General features: G+C 35.6%; 1 long non-coding RNA gene across 1 annotated transcript; it reads left to right on the top strand.

The window, feature by feature from the left end:
* Nucleotides 1-231: 231 nt before the first annotated feature.
* LOC106965503 (uncharacterized) lies at nucleotides 232-19,718 on the top strand. Its single transcript, XR_001428627.3, has 3 exons — nucleotides 232-4,094; nucleotides 5,314-5,436; nucleotides 19,110-19,718. It is a non-coding gene; the product is annotated as an uncharacterized LOC106965503 (long non-coding RNA).
* Nucleotides 19,719-20,200: the final 482 nt, after the last annotated feature.

Genomic DNA, 20,200 nt, shown 5'->3' on the forward strand with positions numbered 1-20,200 from the left:
TTATTTACAATAGCTAAGACATAGAAACAACCTAAGTGTCCATCAACAGACAAATAGATAAAGAAGCTGTGGTCTATATACACAATGGAATATTATTCAGTCATAAAAAAGGAAATGCTATCATTGCAACAACGTGGATGAAACTTGAGGGCATTATGCTAAGTGAAATAAGACAGACAAAGACAAATACTGTATGGTCTCACTCCTATGTGGAATCTTAAAAGATTTTTTTTATTCTCCATTCATAGCCCAAGTTTAAGATTTTTTTCCTTGAGTGGACCCTGGACTTTGTCCCCTATCCCCTGTGCCACTAAGAAGTACATGAAAACCAAAGCTCAAATTCACCCCCATCATAGGGCAAATGCTTTTAAAGTAAAAACTGCTTACCATTGAGGGTTCCCAGTTTTCCTTAGGTGTAGGCCTCTGTGTATTCCTCACCAACTAGCCAATACACTGATGGATTTGCGAAGATATCTGTCATTTTCTATCCAGCATTTTTAGTTGCTTACTGAGAGAGGTTCCAGGTTCATCATAGCAGGAAACAGTAGTCAGGACTGAATGTTATTAAATGTGTACACATACACACACACACACACACACACACACACACACAGAGAGAGAGAGAGATATAATTGCACTGCTAATAAAATTTTCTGAATTTAGTTCCAAATTTAGTATCACTTGTATACATGATTAAAATGAGTAGATAATAAATTTACTTTCCGAGATCCATAATTGCAGCTCTTTGTCCCCACCAGTAACTACAAGCAGTTTTTCATTAAAGAAAAGAAAATGATTGAATAATCCAAATTAGCCTGGGCAAGAAAACTAACAGCTGCTTAAAATGAAATGTTTGAGTTATGAGCCATGTGCCACTTTGGTTTATCTGCAGCCAAAAGGTTTAGAATCCTTATTCAATTAACCATGTTGCTTGGGAGGGCCTGGTTGCCCTGAATAAGAGCTGCCTGGTGATGAGTAAGAGGTATTCGTGACACACAAGTTCAGACCTTGCAACTCTGTTTTTGTTGTTTGAACTTTCTTCTCTGTTGTAGCTAGGGATCCGGCGTGGAATTTAAACACTTGTGTGGTAACTCCATTCCTTCAGCCATTGTGTTGTTAAGCTCTAGCTAACGAACTTTTAACACTGGCTTGATGTAAAGCAAGACTGAGAAAATAGCCCCCATCAACATTTCTGGTTTTGTAATTAAAAACTATATGATTTCTGTGTCTTTAAGAGGTAAGATGCTCATGCCTGTGGAGTCCAGCTGTTCCCCCAAAAGTAACCTTCGTAATATGTGTGAAAAATAAACAAACCAAGGTGCATCTAAGAAAGCTGAAATTAAGAAATGACTTACATTTCAAAAATCATACCTCTTGTAACAGAAACTCCAACATGCATACCTGTATTAAAACTTAGGAACTTTGCCTAAAATAAAGGAAACAAACTTACGTAACATTTGGAAAGGTGAGTATTGCTAAACATACCGGTCAAGTATACTTTGTCTCATGTGGCCCTTTTCTTCCAGGCCAACAGTTTTTGTTGCCTAGGGAGATCCTCCTGATAATGTCACAAAGAATGTTTCTCAGACCCATATAGATTGTGTACACGTCGGCTTGCTAAAGACAAGTTTTGATTTTAAATCTCTAAGCTTCAGTTTGTTTCTAAGCATACTGTTTGAAACAAAAAACAGGTGAATAGACGAGAGAAGACTCAATTTCTTCTCCCACTCATCAACCACTTCTGAAGATGATTCTGGCTGAGAAAATTTAAATACAGTTTGAATAATGATATGTAATTTGACATAAAATGTCTCAGAATTTGAAGAATTACTTTGAAGAATTACTATCCACTTGAACATACACACTGATTTCTGATGTTTTACGTCACAAGCTTTTCATGTTACAAAATTAGATTTGCTTTTCGCATCTTATTTTCTTCAACTGCAGTCATATTATAAAGCACAGTTGTATACTTTCATTTAGGTGATATGAAGACATCTTTTCATTTAAGTTAATACCTAATCTTGTTTGTCAAATAGAAGCAAAGAAACACCTTTGAAATCAGCAGTTTCAATTAAAACTTCAGTCATATCAAAATAATCATTTTATTTCTGTGTTTATAAAAAATGCAACAGCTGTTCAGGAAATACAGCTATATCGCAGACTGAAAATTTAAATGTTGCAGATATTATTGTCTTTCAGTTGCGGTAAGACAAACAGTGGTTTTATTATTTCAAGAATCAAAGAATGAACCGTATGTGTACTGTTTTGTTTGGGTTGTTTGTTTTTCAGATTTTTTAGGAAAGTTTTCTGGTTCCATATTAGATTTAAAAAAAAAAAAAACCAATTGACCAAATCATACCTGGAAACTCGGGCACATTATTTTGTTTTCATATGGATGACAAGAAAATTAGTAGAATTGACTTTCTTTCATACTAATACCTTTGACCTGTGCTCCAAGCCTACTCTCCATTTCAGTTCCTACCCTATATTTTAATTATTGAATTCATTTACCATTTTTAAGCCTCTACTCAGTCAAATCCACCTTCATGTGTTTAAATCCAATTCATCCTTCAAGAATACTTATACACCACCCCCGACATGAAGCTTTCCCTAATTCCCCACCCTAACCTCACCACCAAGCCACAGTTAATCTCTCTTCTATATGCCTCATAGCTCTGTCTTCATCTGTATTAGGGCAGTTATTAGTATTCCTGTATAGTATTCCTGTACTATCTCCCATTACAATGCAGCTTCTACAGGTCAGAGATTGTCCACATTTCTTTGCACAGGTAAAATACTTGGTAAATAGTCATTCTTGTTAATGACAAAAACTAAATCTTCCAACTGTATTGTTTTATAAACATTTGTGTGATGTGTCTTTTAATAAAAGATGAAGATTTGAGTGTCATTTCCCAAAATAGTGGTGTTAAAATACATTAGCATGTCAAATTATTTAGCACTTGGCATATTATCAGGTGAAACGTGCTCATCTGAAGACTTTAACTTTTAACCATAATAAGTTTAAAGTGAAGAGTTTCGGTCTTTTGTGTTGTTTGTTTGATTTTGATTAGGTTTGGTTTTTTAAGCAGAATTTCTTGTGTAACTGTCAAATGTTGGTCCCTATAAAGTTGAAATCTTACTCTATGATAAAGTGAAGACATGGTTCCATTGTCTTGGAAAGTTTAAACAAAATTTCCAGACCCCAAAATAGGCCATTTAACTCTTTATTGAACAATGCTAATAACTAAATTGCTTTCTGGAATCAAGTGTATCAAAAATCAAAGAGAGAGAATGCAAGCAATGTATAAACCAATGTGTGTTTGGATGTCTGTTGATATTGCTGTGATGTACTTTAAATCATGATTTCAAATTCATTGATTCTTCATTTCCAAAAAAGTAAAATTTCCTAAATTCTGATTATTTTGATAAATTGTCTTGTTATTTTACTTTCTAGTTATGTATTATTCTTTTAGTTCTAAGCCATATTTTAAGATATGTGAGAACAAATAAATTGTGCATGAACATTTCCCATCAAGTGGCAGCTTCAAAAATTAATACTTAGCAACTAACTTTCTGTCTCTTCTCCACCAGTTTTCATTATGTAACTTGTTTAATGAAGATCCTAAAGCTTAAAAAATACATATCATTTTCATATAGGTCAGTTATATCAAAGCCTTTTTGAAACACTCAAGCGTAGAATATTCACTACATTTACTTGTATGACTATGAATGACATTAACACACTGAAAATCTTTAAGTTCCTTAAAGAAGTTTTTTCTCATAAATTCACCCTGGCTGTCTAACCAAATTACATTTTCAAGAAAGTATGTCCTGTGAAATTGCTTATAGTATGTACCTCACACACAAAGTTACCTATCTTAGTTACTCTGGTTGCCAGCAGAGTGATTCACTTTCAATAACAGTATTTTGTTTGTAATTTTCTAGGAACTACAGCCCTTTACTCATCAAGCAACAGTAAACCAAAACTGCCAACATTGTTTACCATGTTGAAAAATTAAAATTATCTTCATGAATAGTGCTCAAATGCTGGCACATGGCTAAATGAATCATCTTTGTCTTAAAGCAAAAAGGTTAGACTTTACCTATGTTTAAGAGTTAATTTTTCTTGAAATTCATCAGACAAGAAACAGAAAATGCTGTAAATTTTTAGCTTTTGTCTTGAACATCTGAAGTTCTTTTAGCTAGTAATTTTTTACTTAGAATTGTATCTTTAATCTGAGGATCTCCCATCTCTTTGAAGCCAGTTAATTAAAACACATAGTCATCGTATAGAACTTTCACATTTGGGTAAAATGAGAACAACGGAATTGAATAACTTTTATAATGTGACCTAAGCAAGCATTTTCAAATACGAATGTGTATCCACTGTTAAGTTCCCGCTTTCCTATCTGTCTGTTAAAAGCTGAAAGTTGTGCCATCATGGTTAATGTTTTGACAGATTTTACCATAAACCTTGCTGTTGTAAATTTGCCTTGAGCCAAAATTTAACATGTTGTAAGCCCAGAAACAGTTTTTACTGTTAGTGACCAGAAAAGGAAATAAATCAATTATGCTCTTCTAAATGATAGGAGTATAGAGTTTAACTCTTTAAAAGTTATACATTACTCAAAATATAGGAGTAATATTCATTTTGTATGTTCAAGGCCTCTCAACTGTCAATACAACATACATAAACACTTTTGTGACTATCACAAGGAAGAACATACCAAACGAAATATTATGTGGCTTGTATGTGCTCACTAAATTTTATAACCAAAATATTATCCTGAAGTTTTCATTAAAATGCCCATTGCCTTAGTATGTGGAATAAAAAATTTAGGCCCTCAACATGTGATTGATTCAAACACTATAGGGTAATCCACTTTGTTTCCAGATAATTTATCAGAATGTTCTTTAGTTGGACCCCATTTTATTGTTTCTGTCATCTGTTTTTTGATAATTACTTAGAGTGTTCTATTACACATACCCCCAATCACTGCTATTTCTTAAAGCCTAAAGACCTAGATTTTTTTTCTCTCTCTAAAACATCTTTAATGACCATGACCATTAATATTTACTCATAAATGCATTTGTACACAGGCTTAACCATTGTACATGAGTGAAGGAAAAAAGGGTTGTTACCCAGTTCTTTACCCTAGAATAAATCAAATCAACAAATATTTATCGAATGTCTACTATGTGCAAATAGCCCTGGACTGGTCAGCTTTTAAAAGCCATCCAACTTTTCACATTGACAAATCAAAGCATTATTATTTCAAGCATTGCAGAAGCTGTCTCCATGTCCTTTAGGTGACAAAGCCTATGAGGACTCTGGATTACTTGGAATAAAGAAAGACAAGGAAGAGAAAGCTAAATAACAGACTGAAAAGAGGAGAAAAACTAACCTAAAATTCCACCGATGGATTGCATCATGTATGTATGTATATATACACGTATGTGTGTATGAGTTTATGTGCATGAGTATATTTTATGTATGTGTGTGTATTTATATACACATATACACACTAAGAGAAGAATGAGTGAATTTGAGAAAAACAGACTTTGTTAAGGTGATAGAAGAATGAGCACTTACATTTGAGTTCAGAGCTTTGCTTTAAAAATAGGCCTAAGTGTCTGATTACTGTTTTATAACACTAAATCCTGTGGTATAATGAAACCAAAATACATCATAGTATAACAGAAAGATTACTCAACTTAGTGCCCCAAGTTCTAAAACCTAGCTTGCCCTAAAATCTATTAGAAGATGACCTCCTCAATCAATAGATCTATACTAGAAGTGACCTTTACATTATTACTATAGAAAACTGTTGCAGAGTCCTAAATAAGAAGTTAATCTGATCATAAATAAGACACTTAAATGCTCATTTTAAAGATTCTACTTAGTATTAGGAACTAAATAAAAACTAGTAGTAAGAGACAAAACTTACTTATTTTATTATATATTGTGCTATGCCATCGTGCTACATATTATACTATGCTATATTATACTACATATTATGCTATAATTGTCTCTGCATTTCATTTTGTTAATCGGTAAAAGATAAATAACATATTATCTACCCACATCAAATAATGAAATGCATTTCCTTAGTGAGGTATAAAAGGGAGGCCAGTGATAATTTGCAGCTTTACCAAATAGAATTAGTCCTGGCTACTTTGCATAGTAGGTATGTATATATGTTGGCCATTGAAGATGCTGTCTCTGATATTCTCACAGAGGATATCTGGTGTCAATCTTAAAATATTTGTTTAGAAGAACTAATGTTTTAATATTCATTTTTGCCTCCTATTGGTAGACTAAGTTTAATTTCCAATGAAAGTCAAAGCAGACTCTTTAAATAATCTTTTTAAGCAGCATTTATCTTTCCTAAAGTGCCTGAAACTAATTTCTCAGTTTTTGTGTAGGGGGAAAAAATGTTATAGCTCTATTATTCAAAGTTTATGTTCTGTTATAAAATTGTTGGTTATTAAAATCACTTTGAAGCAAAATTATCTTCTCATATATCTAATTATTTGATACTTCATCTATCTAGTTGAAATTTATTTTCGATGCATACTCTAATTGCTCTATAGTAAATTTTGGGTTTCTTCTCAGCTACTGTCTTTCTTTTCTTGTAAAACCATGCTGTTGACCTTTGTAAATACAAGAATCACTTTCAGTGTATTACTACACTGATTTGATCTCTTTCATTTATTTCCTTGGTACATTGTAATTAATGTCTTTGGATATATTCTAAATAAGATTTCACTTGGATGGTCCAGATCTAAATGCTTATGTTCATGAAGAAATATTATTTTTAGAGTTGTTTCTAATTTTCATTTCATTTTTCCCCTCCTTTGACCAGAATTCCCAATACTAAGACCCTCTCACCTAGGACCTACCCTGGATTCACCTGCCCCCTTGTGGTGTTCCTCTCTGAATAGTTAATTGATTTCTGAAATTGGACTTGATGTTACATATCCTGAGAAGAGAAATCTCATTCCATTACTCTTGTCTAGCAGTGTAGGGTCAGAAAAGTTTTCTTCTCTTAGCCACTGGCTAACACAAAAAGAGAAAAGAAGTGTTGTGGGGGTTTTTTTTATATTACATATTTTGGGGTTTTTTGTTTTAAATTCAGAGCACAAGAAGGAAATTGGGCAAGAAATAAGTAGATTGGAATAAATGATGAAAATTAATTTTGCCTAAAATCAATATTAGTGACCTGAAGATCGATAAGGTAAAGAAAGACATGTTTCAAAACTTATCATAAAGCAACTTAAAATCAAGTTCTTTCTATGTCTGTGTCTCCTTTTCCACTGAGTGGAGGAAGAAGGGAGAATGCTATCCTGTTTTATTTAAATGTTAAGTAGATTTCATAAGCCTTTCATCAGTGATGAATTCATAAATATAAAAAATAGATTAAACCTCATATCCTGTGTAGTTAGATATGTCTGATATGATTGACGCGAATACATTTTTGTTTCCCTTTCCCAAAAAGGAATCCCTTCACATGCCTCAGGACCAATGTTTACATCTTCAGTTGAAGTCAATAGAATTTGCACATGGAAGAGGGCTATATGGGGTCAATGGATAAATTACCTAGTCACAAATTCAGAGACATTTTGTAAGAATAAGGACTTAAGAATTAAGCTACTAGTTAATAAAGAATAATATCAAGATAAAAGAAAGGGAAAAGGAAAGAGAAGTATTTACATAATGAATTTGTCTTTCTTAACAGGAAGAGATGGATTAATAAATTAGTATTAACAAGTACATTTTTAAATATATCATTTTCTTTTAACTGTAAATATTTCTAGTAGAAAAGAGTTGTTTCTTTCTATGCTTATCTGCCTCCCACCCCCACTCCCCACCAAAGCTTGATTTGATTGAATAATAGTGATCCGTCGTGGCAGTTTAAACTTCATAGCGCCTCCCTTGAGATCTGGAAGGAACAGTACGCAGGCTTTAATAAAGCTATATGTAGTCCAACTGCCAAGTTTCTAGCACCCACCGCTCCTTTGCAGTTTCTCTTCTATTTGTAACAGTTGACCTACTAACAGGTTCCCAGAAACACAGGTTCAGATTTTGGCAGGCTTACCTCACCTCTTTGTCCTTCCAAAGTACATAAATGCTAAACTGTGTTCACAGTGAGGAAGGGAGAGTCATTCCAATGAGACTTTTAAAAATCAAGACCCTTTCTGCTCCCCACCAAGTTACTGCCATCCTCTCCAAAGGAATCAAGTTTTTGTCAGTGTGCCCTTGGCATAATTTCTTCAGCCTGGATTAAACACAGGTGACTGAGAGTCTACCTTATCTTCACAGGGCATTAGTCACTCTATAAAAGTTAAATTTATTATGAAATACTTTGTTTGTGTTAACATATATCTTCTCTGGGAAGTTGGAAACAAAGGCATGTCCTTTAAGACTCCATATGGGGAAAACACATCCTCCTTTGGAATTTAACCTTAATTTGAACCAAGATCTGTGAAAGAAAAGCACTTTAGTGTATTGTTCCCCTGCTCCACCCATCTATCCCTTATCTAAATGGGGTTACTGTTGCTTCGTGTTTTTTAACTCTTCTCGTTCCAAATCTTGCTTTCCTGAGTTTAAAATTCATCTCAGTAGAGAAATGTATTAAAATAATTGTGGCAAACAGTTGTGCTTTGCTTTTAAGGATAAGTGATTTTATGTAACATGTTAATTCTGATCTTTAAAATTAAATGTATAGCCAGTTTATACTCACATACGTTGTTTTAACAAATGGTGAATTTTAAAGAATATTTTATTCCCTAAAAGATTTATTTCCTGAAAATCCTCTCTCAGATCTCTTACTGGCATTGTCATGTAGGCATAGTTTCCACTTGATTAGAAGTTAAAAACAATTAGAAGAAAGGTTTACATTAAGAATGATGATGAAGTATATTTGAAAGACCAATTTTCAAGACCTCTGATTTCCTTCAGTCTGTTTGCAAAATCTTTGTAATGCTTTCACTGTATCTCAGTCCATAGATGGCCCAATTTTCCAATATAAAAGCAAAAGCAAAGCTTTCATTGCAGCTACCCTCATCATAACAGACTACGTGTTTATAAACATCAAGGAAACTATTTCCACAAAATAATATTTAAGTTGACATTTAAAAAATACTGCGTGTGTGAATGCTTAGTTTCTTTCATTTAATAACATCTACCAACAAACTTGTAATTATCCAAATGATTTTCCTTCATTGACTTATGTTACACTAAGGAAAAATCACAAACTAAATTTGAATATAAGCTTAGATTTTTATTTATTAAAAGAACACAATTTTAAAATGGACACATACACAGACTCAGTGGGTTGAGCTTCCAACTCTTGACTTCAGCTCAGGTCATGATCCTAGAGTCGTGCCACAAGTCAGGCCCCACATTGAGCATGTAGCCTGCTTATGATTCTCTCTTCCTCTGACCTCCTCGCCTGCTTGTGCGGTCTTCTCTCTCTCTAGAATAAAATAAAATAAAATACAAATTGAAGCATCCTTACTGACCATGAACTGTATTACTAGACAAGACTTTGTTAGACGAACTTAGAAATAATTTAAAAATACCATAAATTCCATGGAAATTATTTATTTTTATTAATTTTTATTTACCTTTAGAACTCCAACACTAACTAGAACATATGGAACATAGAAGACACTTTAAAGTATTTAATTCAAAATACTACTTACCAAAAGAAATCACAATATGACAGAGTCACAAGAAGTATGGATAACAGACTGTAGCCACAGGTGAGGGTTAGGGGATAAGAGAATCAATTGTAAAACCTCTAAGCCTTATTAATATATTAATCATTTAATGACAACACGTAAGTTACAGTACAAGTGAAGGCGGAAGTAATGTTCTTAGAAGAAATGTTTCTATGCCAGTTATATTTGGAAGTCTTCAGTATTTTTCTAAAAGTATATCCTAATGAGAGGATTGAAAGAGATACTAGAGAGGGTTTTATTGTTTGTATTTATCAGTAATCCAGACAACACCATCCCAGTGCTAAGGATACGAAGTTGACTGGAAATCACAGTCCAGAGGGAATGATGTAGCAGTGAATGACTATAATACAGTGTGGGAGATACCATAATAGAGGCAGGCTCAGAATGCTTTAGCAAAACAGGTGAGAAGGCATCTTGCCTTGCTGATGAGATTAAGGAAGGCTTCCCAGAGGAGATGGTGTTTGGGTTAAGTGCCACTGGGACTAGTAATTAAGGAGTGCATGGTGATTTTAACCAGAGCAATTTCTACTCTAATAAGATACAAAATCCAAATTGCAGACAATTAGAAGTGAAGGAAACATATAGAAATGGAGACAGTGAGTGTAGACTGCTTTTCCCAGGAAACTGCCTTCCCAGGAAACTCTCCTTACTTGCTGCCTCTGAATAGATTTAATAAAGAATTTACATATTGCACAACACAATTAAGTGCTGTTGCTAGTAATAGATTTTTTTCTGCGTGTTAGTGAATAAATCATATTCCATTTGTACAAGCTCAGTAACATGAACCTTCCAGCAAGAGCCTTATCGCTTGACAGAGGATCAGAACTACACCTTTCATTGTCAGTGTCTTTGATCCCCAATTCTTCTCTTCTGGACCTTCATAGTCTCAGTTGCCAAATATACCTGGATGAAACTTTCTCTTTCCTCCCTGTCTTCTTCCATCTTTCTCATAATTTCTCTTTGTACCTCTAACCATAGATCCTCATGTGATCCAAATAGTTTAGTATCTATACTATTACTATAGTAATATAGTATACTATATTACTATCTATAATAGTATACATTATAGTATAAATATATAATATATAGATATAGTATAGTATATCTATAGTATATATAGATAGTAATATAGATATAGTATCTATACTATATTAGCATCTTTCTGATGCTAAGTATTACTTACTGAATACACTTCCAAATTTCTTACAGCATTCAAGGCCCTCCAGACTTTTGTTCCAGACACCTTCTCAGCTTTATCTTCCTGTACCCTCCTCTTTAATACTTCAACTTCACCTTCCCCTGTATACACCCTAAACTGTCTGGCTTCCATTTCCTGACACGGTTAACCCCCACCTGGAAGTGCCCCCTCCCTCCAATCTCATGTCTAAATCCTGTCTGACATTTATGGTCTTACTCACTTCTCATATTCCCTATAAATTCCTTTTTTGATCTTCCCAATAGTACTTTTTTTTCTCTTTTATTTTTTATTTTTTAAAATTTACATCCAAATTAGCATATAGTGCAACAATGATTTCAGGAGTAGATTCCTTAATGCCCCTTACCCATTTAGCCCATCCCCCCTCCCACACCCCCTCACAAACCCTCAGTTTGTTCTCCATATTTATGAGTCTCTTCTGTTTTGTCCCCCTCCCTGTTTTTACGTTATTTTTGTTTCCCTTCCCTTATGTTAATCTGTTTTGTCTCTTAAAGTCCTCATATGAGTGAAGTCATATGATTTTTGTCTTTCTCTGACTAATTTCACTTAGCATAATACCCTCCAGTTCCATCCACGTAGTTGCAAATGGCAAGATTTCATTCTTTTTGATTGCCAAGTAATACTCCATTGTGTGTGTGTGTGTGTGTGTGTGTGTGTGTGTGTGTGTGTGTGTGTATCCATTCATTTATCGATGGACATTTTTGGGCTCTTTCCATACTTTGGCTATTGTTGATAGTGCTGCTATAAACATGGGGGTGCATGTGTTCCTTTGAAACAGCACAGCTGTATCCCTTGGATAAATGCCTAGTAGTGCAATTGCTGGTTCGTAGGGTAGTTCTATTTTTAGTTTTTTGAGGAACCTCCATACTGTTTCCCAGAGTGGCTGCACCAACTTGCATTCCCACCAACAATGCAAAAGAGATCCTCTTTCTCTGCATTCTTGCCAACATCTGTTGTTGTCTGAGTTGTTAATGTTAGCCATTCTGAGGGGTGTAAGGTGGTATCTCATTATGGTTTTGATTTGTATTTCCCTGATGATGAGTGATGTTGAGCACTTTTTCATGTGTCAGTTGCCATCTGGATGTCTTCCTTGGAGAAGTGTCTATTCATGTCTTTTGCCCATGTCTTCACTGGATTATTTGTTTTTTGGGTGTTGAGTTTGATAAGTTCTTTATAGATTTTGGATACTAACCCTTTATCTGATATGTCATTTGCAAAAATCTTCTCCCATTCTGTTGGTTGCCTTTTAGTTTAGCTGATTATTTCCTTTGCTGTGCAGAAGCTTTTTATTTTGATAAGGTACCAGTAGTTCATTTTTGCTTTTGTTTCCCTTGCCTCCAGAGATGTGTTGAGTAAGAAGTTGCTGCAGCCAAGATCAAAGAGGTTTTTGCCTGCTTTCTCCTCCAGGATTTTGATGGCTTCCTGACTTACATTTAGGTCTTTCATCCATTTTGAGTTTATTTTTGTGTATGGTGTAATAAAGTGGTCCAGGTTCATTCTTGTGCATGTCGCTGTCCAGTTTTCCCAGCACCACTTGCTGAAAAGACTGTCTTTATTCCATTGAATATTCTTTCCTGCTTTGTCAAAGATTAGTTGGCCATACGTTTGTGGGTCCATTTCTGGGTTCTCTATTCTGTTCCATTGATCTGAGTGTCTGTTCTTGTGCCAATACCATACTTTCTTGATGATTACAGCTTTGTAGGATAGCTTGAAGTCTGGGATTGTGATGCCTCCCCAATATTACTTTTATTCTCCATCTCAGTTTTTTATGTGTCTCTATGCCATTCATTTATTCAGCAAAACTTTACTGAGTACCTACTATATGCCAGAAGCCAAAATGACCATTTTCTACTTTTTTTTCCCACAGTTGACTATTTTATCTCACCACTCCTATCACGCTAAATTCTTTAAGATCAAGAATCATCTAATATAGCTCTGGAAGTATCTATTACAATGCTTTCCACTAGTAATTGTACAACAAGTGTGTTGATTTCATTTATTAATGAATAAATTAATCTCAAATGGAGATCCATCCCCTGAAATTCAGTGAAACAAAGATAGCACTCAAATCTTTTATCCTCCCTGCCATGAAGTTCTCTCCTATCATTGTCTGCAAGAATACAGTTTGTCACTTCCTCAGTTTAACTGTCTTATGGCACTTAACAAAATGGTATTTGGCTGCCTTGTATTTGTTCTCTTAAATTCTTCCCTATCTTCAGCTCCATATATTCCACTGAAAGATGCCAAGAGTTGTAATATTAATCAAGTCCCTCCACTTTACCTCCATGATGACCTCACTTATGGTATGGTGACCATGCTACAACTTCCTTCTTAAAAGGGTCGTTCAACTCCAGTTTCCTTCTTTTGACCTATCCTACATAAGTTAGCTTTGAATTTAAACTCAGATTGCATTTCTTTTAAAATCTTTCCTCTTTCTGTAGCCATTACAAAAACTGTTTCATACTAACACACTTCCATTTCTTCCCTAATCTTCCATCTTCTTGCTATTTGGCAACAATCTTAGTTTAAAATGGACTTCACTTCTAGAGCATTCTACCTCTTCACTCTCATCAGCATAGTTTACTTACTGTATCACTCCAGCTATCTTTAACACAGCTTAAAACCTGTTTTTAAGGGAGTTTTTAAAAATTAACCTAGATTTGTGTGTCACTATATTTTCTATATATTGTTCAATCACTAAAGTAATTGAAACAAATTTTATTTATCCTTCTCTATAAGAGTCCTCTGCTAAAGACATTACCTAATCCAAATAGTGTAATATTCAATATGAATCCCATACATTGATCTGTATTTTAAATGTAAAGTTTTGCTTTTCATGATGGTGTTAATCTGTGGTTTTCTGCCCTTTAAGTAGAACAAATATAATAAATAGTGCCAAGATACTCAACTCTGCTAGAATTACAATATATAATCAAATGATCTTTATTGACTAATTAACCAAACACAGAAAAATTAATGCTAGCATAACATAACTTTAAACATATGCCAGTTCCTAAAATATGGGTAAGAGACTGAATGTGAGGCTTGAATGCAAGAATTACCAAGATTTGATGGTCAGCGACTAGGGTTTAGAATATAATAAGGAAGAGTCTTCTGCTTCCAACTATAACAGAGTTGCTAAAATCTGATTAATTCACTCACCGAGAATAACTATAAAACTTGGACAAAATACTCTACTAAAAAGATAAAGAACAAAGAAGAGACTTTGTCAGTTCCATGATGCTAGGGAGACAAAAATTGGAATGCAATTCTCACCAAAGAGCAGAGCCTCAGCTTTGGGGTCAGACCTAGGGAAAGCTATTCCATAGGAGTAAAGATACATTGTAAATAGAACAGCTTCAACTATATCAAGGTGATCTTCCCAAATTCACATACGCCTAAGATACTCACCAATACAAGATGGAATTTGGAGGAAGGACAGGGAATTTGCCTGTGCTCTAGACCCTGCACTGAATAGGACGCTGCCTGCCACTGGAGGAGATGTCTGGGGCCTGCCTAAGACCAAGATGGGAGCTGGAGAGCTGAGTAACCCTCCCTGACCCACTGTGAGCCTTGCATCTAATAGCAGGTAACAGCCATGGACTTCTGGGGGGAATAAAAATATAGAAATAGACTCTGTCTATGCTGCAGGCATTGATAGCCTGCTGAAATCTGAGGGTGGGACAGAGAAACTGAGAAAAGAAAGAAAGAAAAAAGGAAGGAAGGAAGGAAAGAAGAAAAAAGAAAAGAAAGAATGAAACAAAGAAAGAAAGAAAAAAAGAAAAGAAAAGAAAAAAAAAAGAAAGAGAAAAAAACACTTCCAGCTCTCTAGGCCTCACATTGAATACAAGTTGTGGCAATCCAGCACGTCCCTGGAAAAACTTTAAATCTGTGGTACACTAAAGACAACTATAGCAATCACAAACCCCAGCTCACCTCAAGTGCTTACTAAATTCACTCCAATGCCCACACTAATGGCCTGACAAAAGAGATATTCCCATTTTGGGCATGTACCTCAGTTTCAATTGCTCTTTTATATATCATATTTGACATTTAATTTAAAAAAAAGAAAAAAAGACACATTGGAAAAGACACCAAGAGAACCATGTGAAAAGATAAAATAGTCAATAGAATCAGACCCAGAGATGATGGAATTATCAGACTTTGATAAGAGAAGAATAAAAAGACATATTAATTTAAAATAGTAACAATAAGATTGTTAACTTCTCAGATTAATAGAAAATAGAATAAAATGAAAAAAATGAAATAAATTAAAAAACTAAAACTTCAAAGTGCTGAAAGTAAAAAATCAACAACCTAGAATTAAATGCCCAGGGGAAAATAAATGAGAGAATATCATAAGCAAAGCTCAACTAAAAGAAATCCTTTGGGGTGCCTGGGTGACCCGGTCACTTAAATATCCAGCTCTTGGTTTTGGCTCAGGTTATGATCTCACAGTTTGTGGGTTCGAGCCCTGCATCAGGTTCCACACTTGCAGTGTGGAGCCTACATTCTCTCTCTCTCTCCTTCTCTCTCTCCTCTCTCTCTCTTTCAAAATAATATTTTATTATTTGTTATATTGAGCAGTAATCTATCTTCTTGAATTTCAACCTCCTGACCCTAATTCTTCCCTCTACAATCACACACAAATAATTCTAATTTCTCTCACATATGCTTGAAATATTATAGTACCCTCCAGTGCAACAGAAATGTTTTATTCTGTAGCCAAACATCCCCAATTTAAACCGTCCTTTGCAAGATGTGGTCCAGTACTTCTCTAACCCAGAATCTTCTAAATGTACCTCACTTTCTTGATATTTCTTAAATAGATCCCAATACATGAAACAGAGTCTTGTAGAAGCACCTGGGTGGCTAGATTGGTTGAGTGCCCAAGTCTTGATTTCATCTCAGGTCACGATCCCAGGGTTGTGGGACCAAGCCTCACATGGTCCACTCAGTGTGGAGCCTGCTTAATATTCACTTTCTCTCTCTCTCTCTCTCTCTCCCTCTCTCCCTTTTCCTCTCTCTCACTCTCCCTTTGCCCCTTCCCCCTGCTCACACTGTCTTTAAAATAGTAATCCAAGGCATTCTTGCTTTCCCTACTCCATGTATGCAGCAATGACATTTATCTTTTTTAAGGGGAGAAAATCATGCTATTTATTCATATGTAATTCCTAATTTTACTTCTGTGAAAGCTCTGGCTTCAAGAGGTTACGATTTATTTTTGTTCACTTAAAGCTATTGCTCAGAAATATTACGCTAGGAATAGTGTACAAACAAGACTTGGACAACAAGATTCTGGAGGCTATTTTAACAGATAGTGCACAGTAGTATGGGCTAAAATTGTGACCTTTGGGATGTCAAAGAAGGAAAGATTGGGATAGTGGGTGTATTGATACGGCAGACTAATTTTAGGTGGACGGGCAATAAGAGGGCAATAATGAGTCAGTGATGACTATGACTTTTCAAGCCTTAGTAGCAAAGAGAATGAGAAAAATATGGAAGTCAGGAGGCATGCCTTGTTACAGGGAGAAATGTGTTGCTCTAATTTAAATTTATTGAATACTTGTAGAGAGGTATAGAAATAAGATGGGGGATTTTGTGGAGGACAGGAATGGACTTTTAGCTTCATACATGATAGCACAAGCCATAAGACAAAGGAACAAAGGGCCTATCAATGTCCTCTAGCCAAAGACCATCAGGAACATAGTATGATTGAACAAATTGGCTTTATTACTTGTTTGCAAACAAGACCACACACGATAGGGGATGGCATGGCATTTCAGTAACTTATTATAAGATAGGGGCTCATGATAGATATTTTGGGGGAAGGTTCAAGAAAGTATGACTTTGAATTGGCTACTGTCAGGATATAAGGGTAATTCTGTCATTGGGTATCTCAAGAAATCTTATTTAGAAAGAGGGAAGACTAGAACAAAGCTAAAGCTATCCTTTGTAAAGAAGCAACAGTTACTAGTATTAGCAAGCATGAGGATTGTTTGCTATTTTTGTGGTTTGCAGTGACTTTATTTTTATCTGTACTGGGACAAAATTACAAAGTGGTCTTTTGGTCTCTCCTATCATTAGAGTGTCCTTGTCTAAAGTTGGTGTTTAGTAAAAATAGTTTTTGTTTCACAGGAGAATACCTAGGCCTACCTGTGAATGCCAGGCCAACTCCTAAAAACACCATAGCCTAGCTGGGAGCGTCAAGCCATTTTCCAAATGTTAGGGGTTGTTTTTGTCTCTCAGATCAATGGACTTAGCCTTGGGGAACTACAGTGGAAGCTGGAACAGACACAAAGATATAGAGATAGAGAAGCAGTCCTGAGGAAGTGGAGAGTGAGGAAAGGCTAGTGCCAGGAGGTCCTTGGTGGGAGCGTGGTCACTAGGGCTAAGAATGTTCAGAACTGTTTGAGACTCTGGGTGTGGGGGAATGAAGTAAAAACATCATTGAATCAAGGTATCACTGATGATCTTCAGGGCAGAAGGTTTTTGGGTGTTTGTTTTTTTGTTTGTTTGTTTGTTTCAAGACAAGGGGCCACAGATCAAATTGCAGGGCTATGGAGAAATAGATACTGTGGGTGAAGACCACTCATTTGAAAATTTTGGCAGTGAAAAGAGCAAGAGAATATGAACTAGAAAATTTTGTGAAATCAAATTTTCCCACGAAAATAGAGGTAACCATTACATGTTTGAAGCTGAGGAGAAGGAACCATTGGAAACAGCAACAGTGGAGATGGTAGTAAAGCAATAAAAAACAAAACAAAACAACAACAACAACAAAAAAAACAAAACAAAAAAACAAGAGAAGGGTCTGAGACAAGAACTTCAGGACTCCTTGACATCCTGGACTAGTAGAAGAGAACATACTGGTACAGAAATAGACATGTTGAGTTGGGGTACAGGGTAGATGAAGGAATGGATGACAGGTAAAATGGGCTTTTTCTCTTTTTCTTTTTCAGAGAAGTTAGAAACTAAGATCATCAACAAACGGGAAAGGGAGATGCAAAAGTCTGGAGGAGGTTTAAGTCATCTGCTAAGAAGTTGTTTAGTAAATCAGCAAAAGATACTGGTTTCTATTAAGTCATCTCTTTTATTAAAGTAGGAAATACAACTGTTGCTGTATCTTATTAATTTATGGAGGATTAGAAGCAAGAGCCCTTCTCTTCTCAAAAGCCGGGGGTGGGGTAGGGGGGATGGTCGCCATATTTTTACATAAGAGTGGTACAAACAAACTTTCTAGATTAAATATTACTTTACACATTTGTAAGTTTTATTTTGGCTTTTGAATACTGTATCGCCCAGAGGGGGGAAGAAATCTTGCTGTTTTCAAAAGCTAAAGAGAACATCAACCAGAGACAATAGCCATCCAGAAGGCTGAATTCCATAGTACCTAGAGCAAAGCAAATTAAGGTCTCCACTCGCAGTCACAGAAATGGACTCCCTGCTTTCCGCTGAATTCTGCGTATGTGTATCTAAATAACTAGCTGGCCTGCTCCTTCCTGGTATTAGCTGTGATTGAGAGATAACTCACCCGGCGGCGGTGGCGGCGGCAGTTTTTGTGCGCGCAGTAGCACATGCTCTTGTGAGCATCAAAAGGAGATGAAGCCTGATTAACCATTTTGAAATCTATCGGATGAGGAGAAGTCCTTACAAAACAACTTTTATACGCTTTAATTAAAAACGTGTTCCGGCAGCTCAGAGCTGAATGGGCTTCAGGGGGAGCAGGGCTGAGCCGGTTGCTATGACGACACCAAATCTTTTCACGCCTGGCCCTTCCCCAGCACACTGTCTAGCTCTGTCCAGCCATTAATTTGCCTCCATCCCATCTCTCACTGCCCCAATCCCTTGGTCTGGGAGGCTATGGAAGACCCAGTACCATCTACTTTTTCTGCTATGGCATCTCTCCCTCACTCCCTTTCCCTCATCATTTCATGCCTTATATTTCCCTGCCAATCTCTATTTTCTTGTTTCTCTTCAAAACAAGTTTACCCCCTGAGTTGAAAAAAAAATTTTTTTAATGGGAGAGGGGGGTCACAGCATAGTAATTACTGCTTATTACCCCTCATGATAGATCCAGTTTTAGGGATCTTGAGTATACTCAAGAAGGATCTCACTATGTTCTACCCTTTTTTTTTTCCAGGCTTAAGACTGGCTACTACACCACTCTTGCTGATGCTGAAGATAAAAAGGACTATGTTTCACTCTGTTTTAAAGTTAATTTGTGCTTATTAAGATCTCAGGTTATTCCACAAACAACTGGTATTTGTATCAACTGGTAACAATTGTAAGTGACCGTAAGACTTTGAAATACTCTGAAACATTGCAGACCTCACTTTATGTAAGAAGGCTCTTTGAACATTTTTAAAGTAGCACTTTTTATACAGAGACTTAAATAAAACCCAGTGCTATCACTTACTGTACCATAATGAAACAAAAATCGGGTGGAACTTGCCCATCACAGAACCTAACTTGAGAGAATCTGGTATCTTTCAATCTTGTAGTCAGTGCATTTATAGACTATAATATTATTAAACAACTTCTTAATGTTACTCTTTGAATCATCAGAAGCCTTACAATTTTCATCTTGATTACAATTCCAATTTTCCCTTTCACCTACTGTGTTTTATAAGATAAGATAGGTGAGTGGAATGCGCTCATTTGTCATTTGTACGTAACGCAGTCTCCTCTTACTGTGGTTACACTTCCAAAGTGAATTATTTGTCAGATTCAGTAAGCATTTCCTTTCTAATTGCCTAACTCAGTAGAGATGTTGTAACTTAAGAGACGGGTGTGGTCTGGAGTGTTGATCCTCAACATAGCGTGGTCCAGTGGTCACTGTATACGAAGTGAGCCCTTCAGAGCCATGGGAGTCCAGATGAATCAAAGATTCCAAATCATAATATAACCTTGAAGCTCCAGACTCTGGCATCCCTGGAATTGAAATTTAGAAATTTAACTTCTTTTTAGAAGTTTTATAATGAACTTCCTCAGTCTTTTTACTATATAAAACCCTAACATAATGTATTCCTGACAGGCCACATGCAAATCTGTGGGCCACACACAAGTTCACAAATACTCTAAACTCTCTCTAGTACAAGGAACAGTCTTGGGGTTGGTTTCTAGATTCTATTCTTATAATTTAAGGACTTACCACATTTTAAGAGGTTGAAGTCCTTTGACTTCTTATCATAGTCATACTTAAAATGTGAAGAAGCTGCATGACCTAGTATT

This window comes from Acinonyx jubatus, chromosome B3 (assembly GCF_027475565.1).
Source record: "Acinonyx jubatus isolate Ajub_Pintada_27869175 chromosome B3, VMU_Ajub_asm_v1.0, whole genome shotgun sequence".
NCBI classification, from domain to species: domain Eukaryota; kingdom Metazoa; phylum Chordata; class Mammalia; order Carnivora; family Felidae; genus Acinonyx; species Acinonyx jubatus.